The following is a 12,490-nucleotide window of genomic DNA, read 5'->3' as shown; positions in this document are numbered from 1 at the left end:
CTGTTAGGTTGGTTTGATCTGAATATCCGCTACCCCCGATGTTTCCTCTCAGTACTTTTCTGTCCACTGACCATGACACTGCTCCTTGGCTATAAATTCCCATTTGCCCATGCCGTATTCAGAATTGAGCCTAGTCTTCCTCCCACACTGCAAAATCCCATTCCATGGTCACTTTACCTATCACAGTGGTCCTGAATAGACTTCTTTACCACACTTTAACAAGTATCATCGAATAATCTTTTTCTTTAACAACAATCATATTAGATCAGTGGAAAATTGAGTTTGCATTCCCGGGAGGTAACATCAGGTCTTTTTAGGTGTTTTTTTTTTTTTGCCACGAAAGACCTGATGCTGAATTTGTGTAAACTCAGAAATTAACCATGAAATAAGCACAGCAGCATTCATTTAGCTGTAAGTGGCTCTTAACTTTAGTGCCATCAAAAATAGTTATTTACCACCCACACATGAACATAATTGTAATAAAAACTACACTGCACAAACTTAAGAAAACAAGATTCTCCACTTTACTGAGAAGTTAAACATAAAATTTTGAGTAATTTGGGCTTTCCATTTACTGTTAGTTTGTTCAGCTGGCCACCAATATAAATTATTTGTAATTAAAGTGATAACTGGGATTTTCAAATTGAGCATAGAATATATGAAAATACCAATTAAGGGTGGTCTCTCTTGACTCCAGTCAGGAATATGCCTTCTGTAGGTTTGCTCAAAATACCAGGGCAGTAAATGTAAAGGGGCAGTAAGATGTCCAAGAATGAACAGGTAGGGTATTCTTAAAGAATGAAGTGGCACTTATTCAACCTTTACCCAAGAATAAGCATTAAGTTTTTCGGTATCAGATTGGTTGGATTTTTTCAAGTCAGTGCCAGTATCCAAACCTATTAATAGAAATTTTTTTCCATAAATGAACAATAAAACTCAATAAAAAGCTAAGCAACCCAGACTGGCCGTGGTGGCTTATGCCTGTAATCCCAGCACTTTGGGAAGCCGAGGTGGGCAGATCACTTGAATTCAGGAGTTGGAGACCAACCTGGCCAACATGGTGAAACCATGTCTCTACTAAAAATACAAAAATTAGCCGGGCATGGTGGTGTGTGCCTGTAGTCCCAGCTACTTGGGAGACTGAGGCAGGAGAATCGCTTGAACCCCGGAGGTGGAGGTTGCAGTGAGCCAAGATTGCACCACTGCACTCCAGCCTGGGTGACAGACTGAGAGTCAGTCTCCAAATAAATAAATAAATAAAAATAAAAAGCTAAGCAACCCAATTAAAATATGGGTAAAAGATATGAACATTTCCTCCAAAGAAAATACATGAATGGCCAATAAGCACATGAAAAGATGCTCAGCATCCACAGTCATTAGAGAAATGCAAATCAAAACCACAAAGAGATACCATTCCACACTCACTAGGATGGCTATAATAAAAAATAACCAGTAAAAAAGTAACAAGCCTTGGGGAAGATGTGAAGAAATCGGAACCCTCATACACTTAGTGGAAATGTAAAATGGTACAGCTGCTTTGCTTGGCAGTTCCTCAAAAAGTGAAACACGGAGCAATTGCCCTCCTAGGTATATACCCAAGAGCACTGAAAACACATGTCCACAAAAATGCATAAACAAATATGCATAGCAGCATTACACACAATGGCCAAAAACTGGAAACAACCCAAATGTCCATCAACTGATGACTAAACAAATGTGGTACACTGATACAACAATATTAATATGCTATAAAAAGTAAAGTACTGATACATACTACAACATGAATGAAACTTGAAAACATTACGGTATATGAAAGACGCCAGACACAAAAAGCCACATATTGTACGCTTCCACTTACATGAGATTTCCACAATAGACAAACCCATATAAACAGAAAGTAGATTAGTGGTGGCTAGTGGGGTGGGGTCAAGGGGAAATGAGGAGTGATTATTAAGAGAGACGGGGTTTCTTTTGGGGATGATGATCTGGATAGTGGTCATATTTGGAAAACTTTGTGAATATATTAAAAGCCACACTTTAGAAGAATGAGTTTTATGGCACGTGATGTATATCTCAATTTAAAAATTGTCCACTACAAAAAAAGATGACATATATACGTAATATACATATCCATGTATATCGGTAACACATAGATATGTGTCATCTCTATAAATGAGCATTTGGGCTTTTAAAATTGAGATATGCTCCGTGTATATAAAGAATGAAAGAACAGGGTGACGGGGCACTCACGGAGCCCTGAACAGGCATCTGGGGTGTGCCCGAGCCAGCCTCGCAGCATCTCCATCCCAGCTCACCTTCAGCCATCACTCAGCCACCACCCGCCGCCTGCCCCTGCCTTGGGCGCCCGGCACTGCTTGTCCGCGGTGGCCGCGGAACAGCTTCCCTCAGCCCGAGGCGGGGCAGGCGCGGGGGCCTGGGCTCGGGCGCTGCCCGGCGGCCCGGAGAGGCGTCCGCAGGGGGCACGACTGCTCGGGCGGGACCTCTCCCACCGCTCCCCGCGCCCCTGCCGCCGGGTCCCGAGCCCAGGCCTCTCGGCCCCACCTCCCTCCCGCACCTGGGATGCGCCCGAACGCGGCGCCGCGGCCGAAGCTGAGACTTCCCCTCCACGGTCACCTGTTCCGGAGCGCGGCGGCGGCAGCGGCCGGTGTGAGGAGAAGGGACCCGTCTCCTCAGACCGGACCGAGACACCCGGGGCGGGGGATGGAAGGGGCATTCACCTGGTGCCCGGCACCGGTGGTGGCGGGGAGGACAGCGGCTCCCAGCCCACGGCTCCTTCCTGGCTCCCGCGCCTCCTCGCGCGGCGGCGGCCCCGAGCTGACAGCCCGGCCGCCGGCGCCCGCGGCCCACTGACTCCCCGCCGCCCCGCCCCCGCGCGGCAGCCCCGCGCAAGCGCAGCCGCGCCGCCGCCGGGGAAGCCCGGGCCTTGGTGATGTGGCCCGCGGGGCGGCGACCGGGAGCGACAGTGCTGCCCCGCCTGGACCCCGGCCGCGCCCTGGCAGACAGCTGTCGGGAATGGGGGCGCTGGACGACGGCGAGGGGACAGTTTTCTGGGGAGCCTGCCCAGGAGAGAAGGGCTGTGGCCTCCTTCGGCATCCCTCTTCCCCACCAGCCCACGCACGCCGACTTCACCGCTGCTCCAAGGTCCGAACCCCCGAATCCATGACTCATGATTTCTCTGCTCAGACCAGCGGCCTCTTTTTGGCTGAGGTCATGTTTCTTGCAGACCGGGGTTAAAACCGAAGCACGTGTCTTTCGGCCCAGCAGCGCATAGTGTGGGCGGTGCAGGAGCCGAGAAGGGCAGGGACCACCGCCGAAGGGGGTGAGGTTTAGGGCAGCCCCATAGCACCCTCCCCGTGCCAGGCAGGTGTAGGCGCCAAGCGCACGGGGCGCTGAGGAGTTGGCTGGGGTGCCAGGCTTTTCAAGTTTCCCCACACTTGCTTTTAAACCTAGATCAAACTGATCCAAAGTCTGCATGTAAATCCGAGAGCTCATTTATTTTATTTACAAAACTATTTATTGAGCATCTACTCTGTATGATTCAGGGAATGAGACACACCCCAGGGATACTCCAGTGAACAAAAGAAAGGTGTTGGTCCGAAGACTGTTATTTTAAAAATTACACAGCTAATGCCATAATGCCAGGATTGGTGGCTCATGCCTGTAACCTCAACACTTCGGGAGGACCAGGCGAGAGGATCGCTTGAGGCCAGGAATTTGAGACCAGCCTGGGCAAACACAGCGAGACCTGGAGTAGCTAGGAGACTGAGGTGGGAGGATCGCCTGAGCCCAGGCGTTCAAGGCTGCAGGGGGCTATGATCGCATCACTGCACTCCAGTCTGGGCCACAAAATGAGACCTTGTCTCTAAAACAACAACTCAAAATTACACAGCTAATGATACTCTTTTCCTCAAATCAAAGCTTCTACCAATTCCAAGCCACACCGGTGATTTAGTAGCAGCTTTTCTGGTGCTGAAGGACACCAGCATACATTTATCCAGGTTCTTTTTTCTTTTTCCTTATGCTTTGCGATCAGACTTTGAGCTTTAACCTTCACCTTCAGGGTGAAGGGTGCTTCGGTATCACTCTTGGCCATCTGCAGTCATGCTTTTTATAATGACTCATCCTGGTGTTCCTCACCACCTAAAAATGAAAGTATAATTGCAAGGAATATGGAAAAGCAATGTTTTGACCGCATTTCCAGCTGGTTTTTGTTCTGGTTGTTTTTTGAATTACAGATCATTAGAAAGTAGCTGCTCTTGAAAGTTTGGCAGAAGTTCCACCCAATACGTGTTCCTCCCCTGAGTGTGTAGTCTTTCAAGATTTCTACACAAAGCATATACAGAAGCCAGCCTCTCTTGGTTTCAAAAATTCTTCCACCATTTTTTTTTCTGAGAGAGCTGGTGGTTTCTACTGTCCTTCAGAGCATACATTCTTCATTCAGTACTGCAAAGTAGTGTGTACTTTGGAGATATGTTAAGCTTCAAGTTGGAATCCAAATTTAAATCAAATTTCAGCCCTGAAAATAACTCACATTGGAATCGGGCGAGGAAATGCCCCCTTGTAAATAACTGGGTCCTAATGGGTGCATACAACAACAATCCCATTTCTACTTCATCTCCCGTTTGATAGCTGGCAACTTCAAATGTGAAGCAAGTGGCTTGGAATTGAGGCTGTGTAGTGATGCTGTTATGATTGCTGGAAAAAAGCCTGAGAGTTATGAGAGTGTGTAACAAAGGAGCCTGTCTGTGCTAGGGGGTAAGATCTCCTTGAGGAACTGACATTTAATCTCAGCCTTGAAGAATAAGGAAGAGTTATGGTAGGCAACATAGAGAAGGGGGTGGGAAGGGCAGTGCATTTAGCTGTAGAAACTGCAGATTTGAAAGCCCTTTGGTAGGAAGACGCTCTGTCTGTGAAGGCTTTGGGAAAAGGCCACTGTGCTTAGACTGAGAGAGCTACCTGGGAGGGAGAGGTGGGCGGGCCCTTGAGGGTCAGGTTAAGGACTTTGGATTTAATCCTAAAGACAAAAGAAGCCAATGAAGAGTTGAAAAGGTCCTATCTGGACATGAAAAATTGCATTTGTAAAAGATGATCCTGGATGCAGTGGCTCACACCTGTAATCCCAGCACATTGGGAGGCTGAGGTGGGAGGATCACTTGAGGCCAGGAGTTTGAGACCAGCCTGGGCAACATTGCAAGACCCCCATCTCTACAAAAATAAAATATATAAAATTAGCCAGGCTTGGTGGCACACACCTGATTGAGCCCAGGAGTTCGAAGCTGCAGTGAGCTATGATCGTGCCTCTGCATTCCAGCTTGGGCAGCTGAGTGTGAGAAATTGTCTCTTAAAAAAAAAAAAAAGATTATTCCGGCTGCAGAGTGGAGAATTAATAAGAAGGGTGCAACAGAGGATGTGTGACAACCAGTTTGCAGGCAATGGAGATTAGGAGACGATGGTGGATTGAAGATATAGGTCAGGGTTAGAACTGTAAGGATTTGATCAAATGCATGGAAGGTAAAGGTGAAAAAGTGTCAAAAAATGACTCCCAAGTTTCTAACTTGAGTTTATGCCATTTCCTGACTTGGGAAATGTGGAGGAGGAGATCGGAAGGGGACAATTTTGAGTCGCTTTAGATATGTTGAGTTTGATGCCTCTATGAGACATTCAAATGAAGATACTGACTCTATGTTTGAAAAATAAATCTGCAACTCAAAGTAGAGATCTGGATTGAGATGAATCAAAACTAAATTTTAGGAGAGCACATAATATGAACTGTTCATAAGAATTTAACCTCGAAACTTCAGAGAAAACCTGAGCAGGCCTGGTGTGGTGGCTCACGCCTATAATCGAGCACTTTGGGAAGCTGAGGCAGGTGGATCACTCAAGGTCAGGAGTTCGAGATCGGCCTGGCCAACATGGTGAAACCCTATCTCTACTAAAAATACAAAAATTAGCCAGGCATGGTGGCGTGAACCTGTAGTCTCAGCTACTCAGGAGGCTGGGGTATGACAATCGCTTGAACCTGGGAGGTGGAGGTTGCAGTGAGCCAAGATCGCGCCACTACGCTCTAGCCTGGGTGTCAGAGCGAGACTCCATCTCAAAAACAAAAACAAAAACCTGAGCAGAAGCAAAGGGAATCTAATATTTACTATGTGTGAGTGCACAGATATTTTCTTTAATCCTGACACTCTATAAAATGATATTATAATCCCATTTTACATACGAGGAAACTGAGAGTTGAATCCTTGCTCAAAGTTACTTAAATTCCCAAGTCCTACTTCAGACCCATTAAATGAGAATCTCTATGGGTATTTCTGGTGATCACTGAGGCTCAAGAACCACCATGTGGCCTACTTAAAAGTGGTCCCACAAACCGTATAAATGCCCATAAAGAAAAAGAACTAGAGAAAAACCATCATTCCGGGGACATGCAGCCCATGCAGCCAATGTTCCAGACACATGTGCTAGTTTCTGCCCCTACCCCCATTATCAGTGCCCTTCCTGGGAATCTCTGCAATACTCATTTGTTCATTCATTCAACACGTAGCTATTGTGGGCCTCTTTTGTGCCAAATATAAATCATCATTCATTCATTTATAAATATTTTTTGAGCACTTAGCTAAATGCGATGCTTTGTCCTATACTCTGGGAATACAGTATTGAACAACATGAAGGAATGCCTGCCTTACAGGGTTCATGATCAAACGGGGAAAGACGATAAACAACTAATAAACAAACAAGCAAATATATATATCTAGGTATATGGTGATAACTACTATGAAAAGAAATAGAGTTAAAGAGTTAGAGAGTTTGGGGGCAGGGGTGTGGAAGTTGTGGAGAGGAGCGGGGACTGTTTTATATAAACTAATCCAGGGAGACCTTGATGGCTTGAACAAAAATGAGTGAGGGAGCAGTAATAATACCTGGGGAAAGCACAGCAAGCACAAAGGTCCTAAGACAGGAGTGTGTATGTTGTATTCAGGAGACAGCAAGGAGTCTCCTGCGTCTGTAGTGAAGTAATCAAGTGGTTGAGATGAAGCAAAATTAAATTTGCAGGCCAGGTGCTGTGGCTCACACCAGTAATCCCAACACATTGGGAGGCCGAGGTGGGCGGATCACTTGAGATTAGGAATTTGAGACCAGCCTGGCCAACATGGTGAAACCCCGTCTCTAACAAAAATACAAAAATTAGCCGAGCCTGGTGGTGCGTGCCTGTAGTCCCAGCTACTCAGGAGGCATGAGAATCACTTGAGCCTGGGAGGCAGAAGTTGCAGTGAGCCAAGATTGCACCACTGCTCTCCAGCCTGGGCAACAGAGCGAGACTCCAGGGAAAAAAAAAGAAAAAATTAGATTTGCAGATGCACTCAGAGAAGTGGCTAGGGGCAGGGCTTGCAGGCCATTGGCTTTGACTCTGAGCAAGGCGAGGGCCACTAAAAGGATCTCAGTGGAAGTGGCCCACTCTGACTTAGATTTCAGTGGGATCCCTGTGGAAAGCTGAGTGCGGAAGCCAGGGCGGAAGCAGGAAGACCCCTGAGGAGGCTTTTGTAATAATCCCGATGAGAGGGATGGTAGCCCAGCCCAGGGTGGGCACAGAGGAAAAGCACTGGACTCCGATACATTTGTTTGAGAGTAGAGCTGAAATACAGGATTTCCTAATGGATTAAATGTAGAGTTTAAGAGGAAGAGAGGAGTTAAAGATGCCTCCAAGGTTTTTGGCTCAAGCAGCTAGAAGAATGGAATTCCCATTTGCTGCAGTGGAAACGACTGTGAGAATAAAGTCTTGAGGCAGGTATGAGATCACCTAGTGGGGGTTTACTGTTCTAACTGCCTTGTCTCTATGAACTCCTTCAGTACTCACTACAAGTCTCTAAGATAGGTACTATTTTCATTCCTGTTTTATAGATGCGGAATTGAGGCTTTACCCTACAATGTGCCTCAGATTCCACGTCTGTAAAATGAGAATACTACTCCGGAGTTTACAGTTGCATTGCCTATCGGGGAAGCCAGACAATTAGATAAGCAATGTAATAATCTACAGTTATGGTAGGGAAAGTCTGAGGGGCTATAGTTACACAAAGCAGAAGCATCTTTCCAAGTTTGGGGGTGGGGGCAGAAAAACATCAGGGAAGACTTCTAAGGGGACGTAATATTAGACTAAAAGCTAAAGAATCAATAGTCATGCTGCTGCGGTTTGAATGTGTCCCCCAAAGCTCATGTGTTGGCAGATGAATTCCTGATACAACAGTGTTGAGAAGTGGGTGATTAAGACATGATTAGGTCATGAGAGTTCTGCCCTCCTGAAAAGATTAATGTTGTTATCTTGGGAGTGGGCTCATTATCACAAGCGTGGGTTTGTTATAAAACTGAGTTTTGCCTTCTCTTACACACATGCATGCTTGCTCTCTCTCACACACACACGTGTGCACGTGCACACACGCACACACACATACACACACACACCCCTTTGTGATGCTTTCTGCCATTTTATGAAGCGCCAAGAAGGCCATTGCCAGATACAGACCCTCAATCTCAGACTTTCCAGCCTCCAGAACTGTGAGCCAAATAAATTTCTGTTTGTTATACATTACCCAGTCTGTGATAATCTGTTACAGCAACTTAAAACAAAGACAGGTGCTAAGAGAAATTTTTGGACTAGGGATAAGAAAAGAAGGAAAGAGTATTCCAGGAAGAGAGAACTGCTTGTACAGAAAAAAAAAGAGGGGCGATTTTTAGTAATTGAAAGGATTTCAGTATAATGTTTGTACTCTCTCAGAGCACTGTATTGATTGGTCCCTGCTGAGAGTTTTTCTCCACAAGTACATGGTAATGCTGTGGCAGGATAGGTAGTCAAGGAAACGACCATGTTCTCGGAACGCAGCAACCATGGTGACCGTACAGCCAACACAGTAAGCCTCAGTATTTGCATTGGAATTGAGTTCATTCAAGCAAAGGTATCTTCAGTAGGGACTTTGCCTTCCAAAGAGCATGCACATTTTGATTTTACCTGTCCTCAAACTGACCCTTTGCTCAGTATAATAGTAAAAAACACACCCCTGGGTGGAGATTTAAGATGCTAATGAGACATGCGACATATGAACAAGCATGAACAGCTACTGTGCATGTGCACCCAGAAGACCACCCAGAACATGCTTACTAGTAACACTTCTTCCAACCTCCTTATGAATAACCATGTAAGACTGGGAGTTTCTCCAGCAATAATCAACGCTGCCCCACCCTTACAAGCAGCCCACCCTGAATTCTCTCTCTCTCGTGGTGTGCTGTCTATTCTGCATGTAACTTTCAAAATATTCTTTTTCTTTTGCAAGAAATTACTCTATGCCATGTGTCTCCTGTTTAAATTCTTTTAAACTAAGAAGACAAGAAATGAGGTTTCAAAACAGCTGTCAATAGTGCTTCAAGGGATTTCTATTTCTGTTGTCTTTACGATGTATCTCTGAGAAGGCAGGAGTCCACTGTCCTTGAATGCTCACTGGGTCCCTGTTGTTCCTCAACCATGCCCACAAGTTCCTGCCTCCAGACTTTAGACTTGCTGTTCTCTTTAACTAGGACATTCTATTCTCCCAGAAATCTTCCCGGTTCCACACCCACCAGGTGGATTTAAGGGTCTCAGTCCTCTTTGTTTCCGTAACAGCCATTGAATAATATGATTAACTCTTAAAAATACCAAACCATAAAGGTTTGCTTATCTGTCCATTTCTCTGCTAGGTTATCAACAGGTTCGTTATATCTCAGGCTAGCATGATGTTGTTAGCCCTAAGTGAATACTCAACAACTTTCCCCCTGCAATCAATGAATGGATACATTTAAATTTATCTCTCTTTACCATTAGTGGTGCTGCTACTGGCATTTTGATGTTCTATTCTGGTTCTAGCAGAATTATTAATTGATTTTAAAATCTTAATTGTATATTACAGTATCTTGGCTTTCTTAACCTGATTTTGTTAGGTTTTTGCCAGGAGACAGGATTTCCACAACACTGGGATGTTGAAGGCTAAGATATTTTTCAGGAACATATAGGCATTGACTGCTCTTCTGGGGGATGAGGGTGTGCCCTTCCCTATACTGTTTGGTTTAAGGACTATGGAAACTCAATATCTGTTACCATTCCGTTAAATGGAGGCTCATCTATCCACAAAAAGACTTGCATAAAACTGCCGATAGCAGCTTTATCATAGTAGTACAAAACTGGAAAGCATTCAAAAGCTCATCAACAGGAGAATGGAAAAACTAACTTGGGTATATTCATCCAGTGCAATACTACTCAGGAATAAAATGAAACAAATTATGGATATGCTTAACAAAATTGTGAATCTCACTAACATTATTCTGAAAGAGAGAAGGCCCAGATAGAAAAAAAAAAAAAAACTAGGCTTCTGTACCAAATTATCACAAACTTAGTAGCTTAAAGTAACACAAATTTGTTATCTTACAGCTTGGTAGGGTAGAAGTTCTAATACATGTCTCATTGCACTAGAATCAAGGTGTCAGCAGGGCTGCATTCCTTGTAGAGGTTCTAAGGGAGAACTTTATTCCAGCTTCTAGAGGCTACTCACATTCCTTGGTTTGTGGCCTCTTTTCTACCTCTTCAAAGACAGCAATGTATTAGGTTGGTGCAAAAGTAATTGCGGTTTATGCCATTACTTTCAAAGGCAAAAGCCGCAATTACTTTTGCACCAGCCTAGTAGCATTTCTGAGCCTGCTTCCATCCTCACATCTTTCTCTGCCTGTCTTTTTCTGCCTCCCTCTTCCACTTTTAAGGGCCCTCGTGATTATATTGGACCCACCCAGATAATCCAAGAATCTTTATTTTTAAAGCCATCATCAAACTTAATTTCATCTGTAACCTTAATTCCCTCTTGCCCTATAACCTAACTGGTTCCAGGAATCAGGACAGGTACTTATTTGGGGATTGTAGGGAGCATTATTATGCCAACCACACAGTGTGATTTCCATGAAGTTTTTAAAGAAGGCAAAACTCAGCTGTGGTTTAAAAAAAAAAAAAAAAAGAAGAAGAAAGAGGAAAGAAGAAGAGAAAAAAGACCAGGAGAAGGGAGGGGGGGAGGGGCAAGGGGAAGGAGAAAGAGAAGAAAAAGAAAGGTAATTGCCTTTAGGTGGGAGGAAATTGACTAGAAAGGCACATGAGGGAACTTTCTGGGGTATTGGAAATTTTCTGTATCTTTAGAGGCATGTGGGTTAAACGTGCACATGGATTTATCAAAATCCATCAAATTTTACATGTAAGATTTGTGCAATTCACTGTATGTAAATTATACCTGTAAAAAAAGAGAACTGTAAACAAATCTTGATCTCTAGATTTGCTTTTCATAGTGCTATGTGTGAGCAGGTCTGAAACTAGTTTCTGAGTATGCTGAATGAAAGTAAGGTTTCCAGTGGTGTGCTGCTAAACTGGCTCTCTGGGGAAAAAAAAAACACACACACACACACACACATACACACACCTTGATTTGTAGCACTTGCTAATTGCTATGTTGTAAATAGCCCCATAGCTGATTTCAAAACCAGCTCACAAAATTACAAATCTTTAGTAATCAGCCCTATGAGCTGATTCAAACTGGCATACCACTGCAGGTTTCTCATTGTTTAAGTTTTAAAATATGCATAAATAGATATAGAAATATAGATCTATGAAGAGATGAGAGTGTGTGTGTGTGTGTGTGCATGTGTGTATCTGTCTGTCTCCTTGCCCTCTGCAATGAGAGGACCTAAAAGCTAGGACATATTGGCAGCAGGTGCACATTTTGCTTCCAGATGTATCTTTCTACATACCATTCTCCACTTGAAAAGTAACCAGCGTTCCTTGGGAAAAAGGCTACTTCCAGGGCTGGGGTATAATAGAAAAGTACAAAAGGAGCTTGAAATAATGGATTGCACCAGAAATTAAGGAAGTGCTTAAAGAATGATGGACATTGGCCAGGTGCGGTAGCTCATGCGTGTAATCCCAGCACTTTGGGAGGCCGAGGAGGGCGGATCACTTGAGGTCAGGAATTCAAGACCAGTCTGGCCAACATAGAGAAACCCCAGCTCTACTAAAAATACAAAAATTAGCTGGGCAAGGTGGTGGTGTGCCTGTAATCCCAGCTACCCAGGAGGCTGAGTCAGGAGAATCACTTGAACCCGGGAGGCGGAGGTTGCAGTGAGCCAAGACTGTGCCACTGCAGTCCAGCCTGGGTGAGAGAGCAAGACTCCATCTCAAAAAAGAAAAACAAAAAGAAAGAATGATGGACATATATAAAAAGGAGCTATTTGCATACTGAACCAGTTCTACTTGGACAATTTTAGTATCAAGTATAATAAAATTACTGTTATATCAAATGTAATAGTAATGGACTAAAGCTCATTAAATAAAGATACATGTGTCAAAACTGATATAAATAAATAAGTAAATGGGAGAACAGAAAGCTCTGCCTCACAGTAGAATATCAACTAATAC

The 12,490-nt window shown here is 44.4% G+C and overlaps 1 protein-coding gene across 3 annotated transcripts in view; it reads right to left on the bottom strand.

Moving 5' to 3' along the window:
• SLC41A2 (solute carrier family 41 member 2) overlaps window positions 1-2,855 on the bottom strand; it is a 151,157-nt gene extending 148,302 nt beyond the window's left edge. For 2 of the 3 annotated variants that reach the window (XM_032168832.2, XM_058425499.1), the window contains exon 1: window positions 2,739-2,855. The gene's annotated coding sequence lies outside the window, so the exon portion shown is untranslated. Of the gene's footprint in view, window positions 1-2,634 lie in introns of all 3 variants that reach the window. The other variant, XM_058425497.1, reaches the window with a different exon arrangement.
• Between the last annotated feature and the right edge of the window lie 9,635 nt (window positions 2,856-12,490).

Source organism: Hylobates moloch, unplaced genomic scaffold, assembly GCF_009828535.3.
Source record: "Hylobates moloch isolate HMO894 unplaced genomic scaffold, HMol_V3 SCAFFOLD_12, whole genome shotgun sequence".
Classification (NCBI taxonomy): Eukaryota; Metazoa; Chordata; class Mammalia; order Primates; family Hylobatidae; genus Hylobates; species Hylobates moloch.
The sequence above is the reverse complement of the archived record's forward strand: the minus strand, read 5'-3'. Positions and strand labels throughout refer to the sequence as shown.